Genomic DNA, 16,631 nt, shown 5'->3' with positions numbered 1-16,631 from the left:
TATAGCCTTTAAATAATGTATCAAGAAAGTCTTGAAACATGTTGCAGGTAGCACCACATTTTTATTTTTGTTAATTATTTTATTGAATAGCACTTATAAAGGGGTTTTCCAGTTCTATAACATTGATGGCCTATCGATATGATTGGCCATCAATGTTTGATAGCTAAAAGTTCGATCTCTGTAGCCCCATGCCGATTAGCAAAATGAAGGGTCCCCTTCATCTTTTAGATAGGCACAGCGGCTCGTCCACATGAGTGACTGCACACAGAATTGTCTCATTCAAAGGAATTAAGATAGGCCATCAATTTATTTGAAACATCTCTAAATATTATTTTTATATTATATTGTTTTTAAATATCAAAATATTTGTATGAGATTTTTAGTAAACACTTTGCTCAAACGGTAAAAGCCAACTTGCAGCTTTACAGCAACTTCGTTAAAAAACACGTACATTATCAAAACATAACATGGACCTGAAAACTCTGTTGACATGTCTGTTTTAGTAAATACTTGTATTTCCAATGAAATAACAATTCTGGAGCATCTTTTATTAGAACTCTGTATTGTGCCCATCTTCTATTATTATTAGAAATGTATCAATAAATTGACAACTTGTCAATCAGTGCTGACCAGACCAGACTGTGTAGGTACACACCCCTGAATGGTAGCACACAGTTGTTAATTTATTCATACATTTCTAGGAGGAATAATAACTCAATACAGAGCTGACCGGTCCTCTTTAAAATCAAATGTTGTAGCAGACAATGTTTTTTATTCAATGCTTCTCATCTGCTTTGCTGCAATATTAGGAATGTTTAAAAAAACAAAACCATAATCTAACCAGACGTAGTCCCACAAAGTGTTATTTATATAATTCATCCACTAATTTATATTACTCTCCTGCTTAGACAATCCATCTATGTAATCTTTGACAGAGAGAGAGGAAGAAAAAATTGGATCTTACGGGGGCGCTGCTGCGTGGCGAGATTTGTAGGAATGAAGTCCAGAGTATAATAAATAAGAAACGTTTATTTCAATAAGTGGCTACGCGTTTCAACGCTGAACAAACGTCTTCCTCAGGCCATCCGCGTTTCAACGCTGAATAAGCGTCTTCCTCAGGCCATCCTCATACATTTCTAGGAGGAATAATAACACAATACAGAGCTGACCGGTCCACTTTAAAATCAAATGTTGTAGCAGACAATGTTTTTTATTCAACGCTTCTCATCTGCTTTGCTGCAATATTAGGAATGTTTAAAAAAACAAAACCATAATCTAACCAGATGTAGTCCCACAAAGTGTTATTTATATAATTCATCCACTAATTTATATTACTCTCTTGCTTAGACAATCCATCTATGTAATCTTTGTTTAGGAGAGAGATAAGGTATTAAAGTGTAGCTAAACGTTTGACAAACTTCTGACATGTCATAGTGATGTCAGAAGTTTGGATTGGTGGGGCTCCGAGCACGGAGACCCCCACCAATCGCTAGAACGAAGCAGTTGAAGCGCTCGTGTGAGTGCTCAGCCGCTTCGTGTCTGTTCGGCTTTTTTTAGAAATAAATGTATCGGTGTACGGACTCCATAGAAAGTCTATGAGCCCGTACTCCGATACATCGGCTTTCAGCTGCTTCGTTCTAGCGATTGGTGGGGGTCTCAGTGCTCAGACCCCCACCAATACAAACTTCTGACATGTCACTATGACATGTCAGAAGCTTGTCAAACATTTAGCTACACTTTAACCCCTTAACGCTCAGTGACGTACTATTACGTCATGAAAAGCGCCCTGTTCGCGCTCCATGACGGAATAGTACGTCTCGGGAGTAACGGCCGTTTCGGCCGTCCTCCCGACACATACAGGAGCTGTGACAGCTGCTGTCTCGTACAGCAGCTGTCACAGCTCCTACAGCGGGGACCGATCGCTGATTAACCCCTTAAAAGCCGCGTTCTATAGAGATCGCGGCTTTTTAGGGGTTAAGCTGCCATCTCCGGCCTGCTACACGATAGCGGCCGGCGATGGTGACTATGGCAACCGGACACCAAACAATGGCGTCCGGCTATGCCATAGACGGAAGCCTAGTGGGTCCTGACAACGTCAGGACCCACTATGCTTGCTGTCAGTGAGTAGCTGACAGTTCTAATACACTGCACGCGATCAGGGCCTCCTGCCCTCAAGTCCCCTAGTGGGACAAAGTAAAAAAGTTAAAAAAAGATGTGTAAAAATAAGAAAATAAAAGATTTAAAAGTATTAAAAGTAAAAATCCCCCCTTTTCCCTTATCAGTCATTTATTATTAATAAAAATATATAAACAAACAAATAAACTATACATAATTGGTATCGCCGCGTCCGCAACGGCCTGAACTACAAAATTATTTCGTTATTTATCCCGCGCGGTGAACGCCGTAAAAGAAAATAATAATAAACCGTCCCAGAATCACAATTGTTTGGTCACTTCACCTCGCAAAAAATGGAATAAAAAGAGATCAAAAAGTTGCATGTACCTAAAAATGGTATTGATGGAAACTACAGTTCGTTACGCAAAAAATAAGTCCTCGCACGGCTTTATTGATGGAAAAATAAAAACGTTATGGCACTTAGAATAAGGTAACACAAAAAGTGAGTGATTTATTACAAAACTTATTTTATTGTGCAAACGCCATAAGACATAAAAAAAAACTATAAACATATGGTATCTCCGTAATCGTATCGCCCCGCAGAATAAAGTGAATATGTCATTTATAGCGCACAGTGAACGCTGTAAAAAAATAGAATAAAAAAACAATAGTAGAATTGCTGTTTTTTAGTAACCACGCCACCTAAAAATATAATAAAAACTGATCAAAAAGCCGCATGCACCCCAAGAAAACTACAATGGATTCCTCAAGGGGGTTAGTGTCCAAAATGGGGTCACTTTTGGGGGGTTTCCAATGTTTTGGCACCACAAGACCTCTTCAAACCGGACATGGTGCATAATAAAAAAGAGGTCTCATAATCCACTGGGTGCTCCTTTGCTTCGGAGGCCGGCGCTTCAGTCCATTACCGCCCGAGGGCCACATGTGGGATATTTCTCTAAACTGCAGAATCTGGGCAATAAGTATTACGTTGCGTTTCTCTGATAAATCCTTTTGTGTTGTAAAAAAAATGGTAGAAAGAGGATTTTCTGACCAAAAAAAAATGTAAATTTCACACCTACATTGCTCTAAATTTCTGTGAAACACCTAAAGGGTTCATAAACTTTCGAAATGCTGTTGTGAATACTTTGAGGGGTCTAGTTTCTAAAATGGGGTGTTTGATAGGGGTTTCTAATATATAGGCCCCTCAAAGCAACTTCAGAACTGAACTGGAATCTAAAAAAATTAATAAATGAGGCAATACTTCGCTTCTTACATTATACTGATAATGAGCCGTGCCCACCCCGAGGTGACCCCAGTTTTTACCGTTTGTATAAACGGAGACCCCTATTAGACCGTTCAGTGCCCGGTTTTACCAATCATACACCCCGAGAAGTGTATTTCTATTGATGAGTCCCTGGTACATTTTAAAGGGAGGGTTCAATTCCGCGAGTACCTGCCGGGTAAGAGGGCAAGGTATGGCGTGAAGATATATAAGCTGCGAGAGTGCATCAGGGTATACCTACAAATTTAGGATATATGAAGGAAAGGCCACCCCCAAACCAGACTGCATCCTGGACTACAATAGGTACATGGGAGGGATGGACTTGTCAGATCAAATCCTGAAGCCCTACAGCGCCATGCGGTGTGGTATAAGAAGCTGGCCGGGCACATCATACAGATGGCTTTGTACAATGCGTACGTGCTACGTCGATGTGCAGACCAGACGGGAACTTTCCTGGAATTTCAAGAGGTGATTATCAAGAACCTAATCTTTAGGGACCAAGAAGGGGGGGCACCCAGTACTTCTGGAAGCGGGGCCACACGCATCGTACCAGGGCGGCAACACTTTCCAGGAGAAGTTCCCCAAACTGGCAAGAAGGGAAAAAGTCAAAAGAGGTGCAAAGTCTGCTATAAGGGATGACACAATATACCAATGTGACCCGTGTCCCGAATAACCAGAGCTCTGTATGAAAGAGTGTTTTAAAATTTATCATACATCCCTTGGTTTATAATTTACACCAATTTTACTTACCCTGACGCCCCCTGCACAGCTTATCCCCCCTCGTCTTTCCCCTCTGAGCCCTGCTGTGTGCCCAGGCAGCTGATAACAGCCACATGTAGGGTATTGCCGTACCCAGGAGAACCCACATTACAGTTTATGGGGTGTAGGTCTCCGGTCAAAATGCTCACTACACCTCTAGATGAATGCCTTAAGGGTGTCGTTTTTAAAACGGGGTCACTTCTTGCGGGTTTCAACTGTACTGGTACCTCAGGGGCTTCTGCATACATGACCGCACTAGAAAATCCCCAGTAGGCCAAATGGTGGTCCTTTCCTTCTGAGCCCTCCCATGGGCCCAAACGGCAGTTTATCACCACAAATGGGGTATTGCCGCACTCAGGACAAATTGGGCAACAAAATTTAGTATTTTGTTCCCTGTGAAAATAAGAATTTTTCATAAAAAATTACATCTTATTGGAAAAAATGACATTTTTTTTAATGTCACAGCCCAATTGAAATAGGTGTTGTGAAAAAACTGTGCTGTCAAAATGCTAACAACAACCATAAATGAATTCCTTGAGGGGTGTAGTTTCCAAAATGGGGTCACTTCTGGTGGGTTTCCATTGCTTTGATACCTCTGAGGCTCTGCAAATGCGACATGGCACCCGAAAACCAATCCAGCAAAATCTGGACTCCAACAAACACATAGCGCTCCTTTCCTTCTGAGCCCTCCCATGAGCCCAAACGGCAGTTTATCACCACAAATAGGGTATTGCCACACTAAGGACAAATTAGGCAACAAAATGGGGTATTTTGTTCCCTGTGAAAATAAGAAATTTTGATCACAAATGACATTTTATTGGAAAAAATGAATTTTTTTTAATTTCACAGCCCAATTCCAATACGTGCTGTGAAAAAACTGTGTGGTCAAAATGGTAACAACAACCATAAATTAATTCCTTGAGGGGTGTAGTTTCCAAAATGGGGTCACTATTGTGGGATTCCTACTGTTTTGGCACCTCAACACCTCTTCAAACCTGGCATGCTGCCTAAAATATATTCTAATAAAAAAGAGGACTCAAAATGCACTAGGTGCTTCTTTGCTTCTAGGGCTTGTGTTTTATTCCACGAGCGCACTGGAGCCACATGTGGGACATTTCTAAAAACTGCAGAATCTGGACAATACATATTTAGTAGTGTTTCTCTGGTAAAACCTTCTTTGTTACAGAAAAAAAAATGAATAAAATTGAAATTCAGCAAGAAAAATGAAATTTGCAAATTTCACCTCCACTTTGCTTTAATTCCTGTGAAATGCCTGAAGGGTTAAAAAACTTTCTAAATGCTGTTTTGAATACTTTGAGGGGTCTAGTTTTTAAAATGGGGTGTTTTATCAGGGTTTCTAATACATAGGCCCCTCAAAGCCACTTCAGAACTGAAAAGGTGCCTTAAAAAAAAGGCTTTTGAAATTTTCTTAAAAATATGAGAAATTGCTGTTTATGTTCTAAGCCTTGTAACGTCCAAGAAAAATAAAAGAATGTTCAAAAAACGATGCCAATCTAAAGTAGACATATGGGAAATGTGAACTAGTCACTATTTTGGGTGGTATAACCGTCTGTTTTACAAGCAGATGCATTTAAATTCTGAAAAATGCAATTTTTTCAAAATTTTCTCTACATTTTGCAATTTTTCACCAATAAACACTGAATATATCGACCAAATTTTAATACGAACATGAAGCCCAATGTGTCACGAGAAAACAATCTCAGAATCGCTTCGGTAGGTTTAAGCATTCCGATGTTATTACCACATAAAGTGAAATATGTCAGATTTGAAAAATGGGCTCTGAGCCTTAAGGCCAAAACTAGGCTGCGTCCTTAAGGGGTTAAGAATTGAATGCCACTGTTAGACCAGTTTTACACACTTGGTGTATCTTGACTCACAATTGGCGTATATGACTCGTGCAAAATTTATTGTGTTTTAGACCATGTTTTGGTGGCGTAAGGAAGAGAAAAGCTAATCATGTGTCTAGCAAGTTGTGCCAAATTTATCATACAGCGGGCACCACTGTGAAAAATTTGATGCAGTTTCTGCCTGTCTGGTCTAGTTTTATACTGTCTCTTTAAGACAATATTAATAAATCTCCCCCACTGGATCATGATAAATATCTCAAATTTTAATGATGATCAAAAATCGACCCAAGCTCTTCACCATGTTTGATTTGACATACATTTGCTCTACTCACTTTTGTACATTAAAATTCTGTGGTCATCTTGAAAAGAGAAAATCCAAGTAGCTTAGATGTCGTTAACAGTCTAAACAAAATGTCTGCTGCAGGGGAAATGCCTTGCTTCCCTCGACTAAAATCAGTTGTTTGCTGGGTACGCCAGGAACTTACCTGCGGCGATCATATCCTGGCAAAAAAAACAAACACTAGCAATGTTTTTAAAAAAAAATATGTTTAACATAAATGATTTTCTGAAATACATTCCCTTTAATCTAAAATCTACATGTACCTATAATCTATAAATCAGAGGAGCAGCCTATCTACAATCCCAAAAAAAAGCTTTACGCAATTTAGTTTGAAATTGAATTTTCATTTCCTTGCCCCCAATTTTATTTCCAAAGCAAAGATTTCCCATTTTTATCATTTTCATGACAGACTAAAAAATAAAATAAATAAACATATAGTTTCCTCTCCCATATTACCCTTATCACTCACTGCTCTGTCACTCAGTGCCCTGATATAGTGATATAGTGCTCTGTCACTATATCATCCCTTTCCTAAACGACCAATTAAGATAGAGTATTTCATAGAACTATTCTTTAACCCCTGAAAGCTATTTTTTTGCCTATATAGTGCATCATAGGCTATTACACAGGATCGATACACATGTTAATGCTATGCAAATAATAAAAATAGGAAACAAATATTCCAAACACCTTGATTTACTCAGTATCGAGTGTCACGACGCGGGGTGTGGACCCACTGGGCCGTACCTAACAGCGGGATAGCAGCTGGCCAAATGGGTACAATACAATGTCTATAGTCCAGAAAGGGTACCTGAGGCAATGTAGACAGTAGCAGTGAATTCAAGCTAAGATGAGGCTCACGACTCCAACTCTTGACAGCACAGAGGCAAGAGGGTAGAGCCCCTTTTATAGTCCAGCAGCATTCTGGGCCCTTTAAGGCCGTGCGCGCGCCCTGTGGGAGTCAGTGTACGGACCAGGAAGTGAGTGCAGGCATCTCTCAGGAGGGAGATGCTGCCGATAACTCCACGACAACCGACACGTCCACTGTATGGACTATTCAGGTATCCTTGTGCGGGATTTTGTATTGCTGGGGTTCCCTGTTGCTTGGCCAGCTGCCTCCCTGCTACAGCGGTACGGCCTAGTGGGTCCACATACCGTGACACATACAGGCTACCGCTAACCTCTCTAGCATTCATTGCATATGAATTCAAAGCTATCGGGCGATAATCACCAAAAGGAACTGGTGATGTACAATTTGAAACCGGCACCAAACACGAGGTCTTCCATATCACCGATACCGTTTCAGAACAAAGACTGATTGATCAATCTCTGAAAAATGGAACACAGCTGGTCTGCACAAACTTTTAACACCCGAGGACTAATTCCATCTGGCCCTGCTACTTTTCCTACTTTCATCAGTATAAACTGCCCCCACATGACACATTCTGAAATCACATAATCTATTACTCCGGTACCAAAATCTAGCGATGGCATTTATTGTGATGAAGCACCAACCTCATCTATAGGCACACTACGTATCCTTCTAAATATATTAAAATTCTAATTTAGATCATTAGCCCGGTCTACGCTGCCACCATTATTTTCCATTTTACACTTAAACCCAGTTAGTAATTTAATTCCTGACCACACCTCCTTGGAGTTGTTCTGTGATGGCTGATGTTCTAACTTCTTTATACACCCCCTTACTGTCCCTTAACCTGACTCTAAGCTCACGTTGTACAATTTTAATTTGGTCCCTATTCTTTGTTTTGAAAGCCAACTTCTTTTTTTATTTAATAACGGTTTTAAGTCTTTAGTAATCCACCGCTTATTGTTAGAAAAACAACTCCCCTTTCTAACAGGGATCAGCATATCCGTGCAAAAAATTTATATAAATCGGTAATCTGATTCATAACCGCATCTATATCCTCACCTGGTGTTTCACATAAACTCATATTCTGTTATTCCGAAAAATACGTCTGCAACGCCTCGTTAACCCTCAAGTGTCCATTGGCGAATGTTTTTGATATCCATGAGTTAAAAGCAACCCGTTGGTGAACAGACCGCAACGGTAGCAAATTATTATCTGACCTTCCGAATGGTAGAAGAGCCGTTGAACTGTACAACTCCTTAACATTTGCAAAAAGGAGGTCAAAATAGTATCCTCGTGGGTGGCACACTTGACAAACTGGTGAAACTTTGGTAGCGCCAAGGACATCACCCTATTAAAACCACCCTATTAAAATCACCCGATATAAAAAAGAAGCAATTAGGATGGTTGGTCTGTAAACGGGCAAACACCCCAGAGAGTACCTCACATGCCACCCCCAAATTTCCAGACGGCGGTATATAAACGAAAACTGCAACTACCAAAGTAAATAGCATGGCCTAATTCCTGTTGCAAAAGATTCTATATTCGGACAACAATGACGCTCCTTTACCGTTACATGTCCCTGATTACACCATCTATTGTTCACATAGAATATCAATTCCCACCTTTCTTATTCCCACTCAATTGCATATCAAGGTCGTGGCGAATCAAGATAAACCCAGGTACAGAGACATGGAATCCGGGACATCACTATGAAGCCATGTCTATGCAAAACACAAAATACTGCATTCCCAGAATTCCCTTTGATTCTTGAATAAAGCAACAGCTCATCTGATTTATTCCCAAGACACTGTGCATTTCCCATGCTAATGGATAGAACAGCTGGTTTAAATCACCTCTTTCTTGCCTTCACTCACAAACCAGCTCTACAGCCTCTAAAAGGCCATCTTACATTCTGAGGAATATGCAGCCTACAAACAGTTGCACGTGACATTATACTACGAAACAGTAATAGCACGCATGTATAAGTCAAGCGCACTGCAGTTAGGGTATGTGCACATGAGAAGTGGCTTTTACGTCTGAAAAGACAGACTGTTTTCAGGAGAAAACAGCTGCGTCGTTTCAGACGTAAAAGCTCCTCCTCGCATTATGCGAGGCGTCTTTGACGCTCGTAAATCTTGAGCTGCTCTTCATTGACTTCAATGAAGAACGGCTCAAATTACATTGCAAAGAAGTGTCCTGCACTTCTTTGCCGAGGCAGTCATTGACTGGCCGTGTTTTTACTTTTGACCAAGTGGGTGTTGTAAAGAAGTGTATGAGGCTGACCAATCAGTGACTAATCAGTGACATACACTTCTCATTGTTCCAGCCCAGCTTCTTTCACTGCACAATCCCACTGTGCTGTGGATCATGCTGGGCTGGAACAATGAGAAGTGTATGTCACTGATTGGTCACTGATTGGTCAGCCTCATACACTTCTTTACAACACCCACTTCGTCAAAAGTAAAAACACGCCCAGTTGGGCATTAAGAAACTAAATCTAAAATTGCTCATAACTTGCTCAAAAATGATCGTTTTTCAAAATAAAAAACACTGCTGTAATCTACATTCCAGCGCCGATCAGATTATGTAGGAGATAGGGCACTTATAATCTGGTGACAGAGCCTCTTTAAGTCCATTAGCACACTAGGGCCACATGTGGGATATTTCTAAAAATTGCAGAATTGGGGTAATACATTTTTAGTTGTATTTCTCTGGTAAAGCCTGCTGTGTTACAGAAAAAAAATAGATTTAAAATGAATCTTTGCAAAAAAAAAGGAAATGTGTAAATTTCACCTGTTCTTTGCTTTAATTCCTGTGAAACACCTAAAGGGTTAAGAAGCTTTCTAAATGCTGTTTTGAAAATGGGGGGATTTATGGGGGTTTGCAAAGTATGAGTCCCTCAAAGCCACTTTAGAACTGAACTTATCCCTGAAATAATAGCCTTTTGACATTGCGAGAAATTTCTGCTAAAGTTATAAGCCTTGTAACGCACCAGAAAAATAAAAGGATTTTCAAAAAGCAATGCGAAAAGGCTCTGACACCACATTATAAGTCTCCTATCTCCTACATAAGGAGATGGGCGTGTAATGTAGGTGACAGCAGTGCTTTTTATTTAGAAAAACAATCTATTTTTACCACGTTATTAGCAATTTTAGCTTTATGCTAATTACTTTCTTAATGCCCAACTGGGCGTGTATTTACTTTAGACCAGGGGACACAGAGTCGCTAGTATAGGCTCTGCTGTGAGACTCTGGAATTCCCTGACATCGCTATCCACATATGAACAGCGATGTCTGGGGCTTCCCCAGAGCCAGAGTCCCGTGCAAATCGCTAGTACAGGCTCTGCTCCGGGACTCTGTGGAATTCCCTGACATCGCTGTCCATATATGGACAGTGTGTCAGGGTCTTCCCCTGAGCGGAGTCCCGAGAAGAGCGCTAGTATCAGCTCTTTTCCGGGACTCTGTGGAATTCCCTGACATCGCTGTCCATATATGGACAGTGTGTCAGGGTCTTCCCCTGAGCGGAGTCCCGAGAAGAGCGCTAGTATCAGCTCTGTTCCGGGACTCTGTGGAATTCCCTGACATCGCTGTCCATGTTTGGACACACGATGTCTGGAGCTTCCCCAGAGCCGGAGTCCCGGGCAGAGCGCTAGTATAGGCTCTGCTCCGGGACTCTGTGGAATTCCCTGACATCGCTATCCATATATGGGCAGTGTGTCAGGGTCTTCCGCAGAGCAGATTCCCGGGCAGAGCGCTAGTATAGGCTCTGCTCTGGGACTCTGTGGAATTCCCTGACATCGCTGTCCATATATAGACAGTGTGTCAGGGTCTTCCCCAGAGCGGAGACCCGGGCAGAGCGCTAGTATCGGCTCTGCTCCGGGTCTCTATGGAATTCCCTGACATAGGTGTCCATGTTTGGACACATGATGTCTAGAGTTCCGCAGTGCCGGATTCCCGGGCAGAGCGCTAGTATAGGCTCTGCTCTGGAACTCTGGGCAAGCCTCTGACATCGCTGTCCATACATCGACAATGATGTCAGGGGCTTCCCCAGAGCAGGGGTCCCAGTGATGTCAGGAGCACAGCTGGAGTCCCAGGAAGAGCCTACTAGCGCTCTGCCCGGGACTCCAGCACTGGTGTTGCCTCTGACATCTCTATCCATATATGGACAGTGATGTCAGGAGCAGAGCTGGAATCCCAAGCAGAGTGCTAGAAGTGGCTCTGCTCCGGGACCCCAGCTCTGGGCAAGCCCCTGACATCACTGTGGCAGCATCTACGGAGGGCACTGTGGCAGCATGTGAGGAGGAGGAGATTATTATTTACAGTAGGTAGACAGTGACGTCAGGGACTCTCTCTAGAAGCGTAATCCCCGGCCAGAAGGATCCCGCTCCTACAGGGAGCTATAGTGGCACTATCTACAGGTGGGTGCCATCTAGGGGGTGCTATCTATAAGACGGCTGTGTGGCACTATCTACAGAGGGGGTGCGGCACTACCTTCAAGGGGGCTGTGTGGCACTGCCTACAGTGGGCTGTGTGGCACTGCCTACAGTGGGCTGTGTGGCACTGCCTACAGTGGGCTGTGTAGCACTAGCTACAAGTGGGCTGTGTGGCACTAACTACAGGGTACTATGTGACACTACCTACAAGGGGGCTTTGTGGCACTACCTACAAGCGGGCTGTGTGGCGCTACCTACAAGGGGGCTGTGTGGCATTACCTACAAGGGTGCAGTGTGGCACTAACTACAAGGGGGCTATGTGGCACTACCTACAAGGGAGCTGTGAGACACTACCTACAAGGGGGCTGTGTGGCACTACCTACAAGGGGGCTGTGTGGCACTACCTACAAGGGGGCTGTGTGGCACTACCTACAATGGGGCTGTGTGGCACTACCTACAAGGGGGCTTTGTGGCACTACCTACATGGGGGCTGTGAGACACTACCTACAAGGGGGCTGTGTGGCACTATCTACAGGGGGCACTGTGGCACTATCTACAGGGGGCACTGCGGCACTATCTTCAGGGAGCACTGTGGCATTATCTACAGAGGGCATCAACATCTGCGATTGCTGTCCGAATTGCCGAGAAATCAGCCAAAGCTGCAGTACACAGTTCAATGGTTCTGTGAACATGGTAGCAAGTAAAAAATAGCAGAGAAAGAGTAAAAAACAAATGCAAAGAAGCTGAGGGAACAGAAAAAGCTCTCTATACTCTGAAAGCAATAGAAAATGGTGGCTGTGCAATCATCACTTTCCTGTGGGTGTTTTAAGTGGTTTGGGTTTAAAGAAAATTGACAAATTAAATTAATTAGTGAAAACTGATGCAAAACGGGTCACAATCGGCTGGTAAAAACGGAAACACGGCTTGGAACGGAAACGGAACGGATGCAAAACGGCCGAGAAAAACAGACCAGAACGGCCTACACCCAGACCCTGTCATGTGAATAGAGCTGTGTGTGGGCATTGTTATTCAAAACGGCCTCCTAACCAGGAGAAGTGGAGGGGGGGGGGGGCAGAGGGTAAGCTGTGCTTGTGCATGAAAAATCCAAACAGGCAGAGAAGAGAACATGAACACCCCATAGGGCCAGTTCACACGTTCAGGATTTGATGCGGATTTACGTTGCTGAATATGCAGCACAAATCCACAGAAATTTACTGTACAATGCAAGTAGATGGGTTTTTACAATCCCAAACCACATGCAGCTTATTTTTACGTTGTGGATTTAGAAATGCGGTTAGAAATTAAATACACAGCATGCTTCACCGGATTCAATGCGTATAAATTGCAGATTTTCATCATATAAATCAATTATATTTTAAAATCTGCAATGAAATCCACACTATAAGAAATACGCACATGTGGTTTTCTAAATGCGGATTAATATTCGGATTTGATATGGATTTCATCCACATCAAATCCTGAATGTAAACTGACCCTTAGAGAAGAAGTTTGATTGGAGGAAGGGCTCATTTACACGAGCATGTTATACGTCCGTGCAACGCGCGTGATTTTCACGCGTGTCGTACGGACCTATGTTAGTCTATGGGGCAGTGCAGACAGTCCGTGATTTTTGCGCAACGTGAGTCCGTTGCGTAAAACTCACGACATGTACTATATTTCTGCGTTGTTCGCGCATCACTTCCGTGGGACGAGCGTGATTCGCGCAACAGCTGTCAAACTATGAATGTAAACAGAAAAGCACCACGTGCTTTTCTGTTTACAAACATCCAAACTGAGTTTCATTATGATGGCGGCTGCGCGAAAATCACGCAGCCGCGCATCATACGGGGCTGACAGCTGTTAAGTGCCTTTTGTGCACGCAAAATGGCGCATTTTTTGTGTGCGCAAAACGCACAAGCTCGTGTAAACCCGGCCGAAAGCTTACAAACCACATATGAGGGTTGCTGAAAACATAAGAAGGCAAACTGGATGCAAAAAAAAGATAAGTGCATAATTTGTTTTTCTACTGGGACTTAGTCACTTGCATGAAAAAAGTTTTCTTAGGCACAAAGGTTTCCATAGGCTTTAAGACTCTTACATACAAAATTATCATTATATATAATTCATCAGGAACCAGAAAATTATGTAAAAAATACATCAAGAACACAGGAGAGTGTGTATATTACAAACATCTAAAATTAAGTGTGTAAAATGATAAAAACTTACCATATAGATGGGTTCAGTGCTATACTGCTCATGGGTTTTATTCATTTACATTGACGTAGCGTTACTGTTGCTGGGAAATCGGATCATCGGCTGAAATGGGTATTGCTACGGCGGCTGAAACGGTCCAATAGTTCTGCTCAAGAGCGAAAAATAATGAATATATTCTGACCTGCTTGGTAGGGGTTTAAAACATGCTAAGATACACTCAAACCATAGATGGTAAGCAATCACTAATACTAATAATAATAATAATAATAATAATAATACTACCAATAATACTGGTTTTGATTATATTAGGTTTTTATAGTTTCGTTATATGACTTCTGGTAGAGACAACTGGATGATATTGGTCGGATATCAAAGCGAAAAATGTTTTTATATGAGAAATCTTTTTTTTTTTTAATTGTTTTGTTCTTATATTGTGTCAGAAATATACCTTTTGTTTTTTAGACGGTTTCTATGTTTTCGTTCAAACCATCCGGCGTTAATGTTTGGAACTTGAAGATCCAATATGATCTGCGTTTATTCAGGGGAGCTGTCCGGTTATATGTATTTAGTGTGACTTTCTCTATGGGAGATATTTTTATATTTGCGTATGACGAGTTGTGGTGTTTTAACGGATGTTGTGATAAGCTGTGTTTAAGGTATACAGTTTTTGCATTAAATCTGTGGCTTTTCAATCTACATTGTAGGGGCTGAGTTGTCCTTCCGATATATGGAATACCACATTCGCACTCTAATAAGTATACTACAAAATCCGAGCTGCATTTCAGGAAGGATTTAATGGTGAATTCCTCTTTTGTAATGTTCTATCCTACAGTTCTTTTGCCCGAGTTTATACTAGTACAGCAGACTTTTATTTTTTCCACATTTATAGATCCCTACTATTTTTGGAAACAGTCTTAAAATGTTTTGTGGTTGCGTGGTTCTTAATCTGCTTGGTTCTATCGAATTTTTGATTAAGCTTTTTTTTAACTTTCTTTTTAGTCCCGCTAGGGTACTTTATGCTCCGATCATTTGATCGCTTTTATAAAACACTGCAATACTTCTGTATTGGAGCGTAATATTGCCTGTCACTGTAAAACTATATAGTCTTGATTACCCCAGCACTCACAAAAAAGCAAGTAAATATATTGCAAGTGGAATAGATTTATTTTTACAAAGCTGTATATCCTATATTATTTCATATGTAATCAGCATTTTTATATGAATTGAAGCGACTTAATAATGATGTTTCGGCCAATCCATGGCTTTTAACACTGTTGCTGTGTAAAATAAATAAATAATTTAATTTTAATATAGCGTACATGCATATAAATAATGCACAGAAATAATTATAGTATTCATATGAAAATAGACATCTATGAAATAGAGAGCCATAAAATTCATATAACATAATGTATCCTAAAACCATAAAATAGGAACATCCGGTGTATAGGGATGAAGAAAGAAGTCTTGATATTGGAAATATTGGATGATTTAACCAATGATAAAGCTCATAACATTGACGGTTTATACCAGGCTTAAGGTTTGACTAGATAAATTCAAAGTTGAGTTACAGGAGGGGGGGGGGGGGGGCTTACCAAACCCTAAAGATGGAAGACCATACCATAAAATACTGTCAGAGTAGAGGATGGAATGGAAAATAAATTACATGGAAATGTAGTGAAGATTTGTAAATGGACGTCTGCCAGACTACAGCTGTAGGAGAGAAAGAAGAGAGCACGGCGCCACATAATGCAAAATAAATGCTGGTAATATGTACAAAGTAGCGAAGGCAAAGGCTCACCTTGTAAGTTTGTGCTATACACAGGCACAATGCTGGGAAAGAGTTTTAAACAGCTGCAGCCAGGTCCAATCCGGTGAACCGTGAAGGTTACTGCAGTAATTGAGAACAGTTAAAATAAAATAAAAACAATACACATTTTGATGTGTAAGAGAAATTAAAGAGAGGCGCTGCTGTTCGTGAAGATAATGATGATAAGTAGTTAGCAAATAAATAACTAGTTTTAATGGAGATAAGCAGGCAACGCGTTTCAACGTTGGACTAACGTCTTCATCAGGCCAAAGACTGCCAGACAAGCCAGTGTGGAGTATGTGTGAGCGGTCTGTGTTTTCTTCTATCCGGACCAGAAGTACGTCAGTTCCAGGAACCAGAAGTGACGAAATGGGCGCATAGCAACGAAGGTATGTGGTAGCTATGCAACTAAGAAATGCGTTGAGTAGTTGAGTGTGGGGATAGTAGCCTACGATAGAATAGAATGTAGTTGTAAATCTTTCTATAGAAGTGTAGATGAGGTACTGTGAACCAGAGATGACGTATTGAATACACAAGTTGTAGGGAGTACCAAGATGGAGTCAGATCTATTTTCGTTTGCTGTTTAACCAGTTTAGGACTGGGCTATTTTGAGCCTTCAGGACCAGGCACCTTTTAGCCCTTTTTAGCACGTGTTAGTTAAATGGCTCGAAATTTTTTATTTGTTGGCCTAACGACGTGATTTTTGCGATGTTTTTTCCTTAGACAATGCTGGTTTCTTTTTTTTATTGTTTTTATACACATCCTTTTTGCTATTTTAGAATTTTTATTCTTAAAGTTTGAAAATAATAGTAAAATAAGTAGCTTTTTTGCTTTTCAGCTATTTTTTTTGGTAATAACATAGTTTTACCCTAAAATAGACATTTTATTTGTCATCGTCATTGTCTACCGTAAATTTTAATATATTACATGTATATAT

At 41.2% G+C, this 16,631-nt stretch overlaps 1 protein-coding gene across 4 annotated transcripts in view; it reads left to right on the top strand.

Moving 5' to 3' along the window:
• DCAF6 (DDB1 and CUL4 associated factor 6) overlaps positions 1 to 16,631 on the top strand; it is a 712,682-nt gene that overhangs the window by 214,970 nt on the left and 481,081 nt on the right. The window lies entirely within an intron of this gene.

This window comes from Rhinoderma darwinii, chromosome 2 (genome assembly GCF_050947455.1).
Source record: "Rhinoderma darwinii isolate aRhiDar2 chromosome 2, aRhiDar2.hap1, whole genome shotgun sequence".
In the NCBI taxonomy this organism is placed as follows: Eukaryota; Metazoa; Chordata; class Amphibia; order Anura; family Rhinodermatidae; genus Rhinoderma; species Rhinoderma darwinii.
Note: the sequence above shows the minus strand (reverse complement) of the source record. Positions and strands in the feature narration are given on the sequence as shown.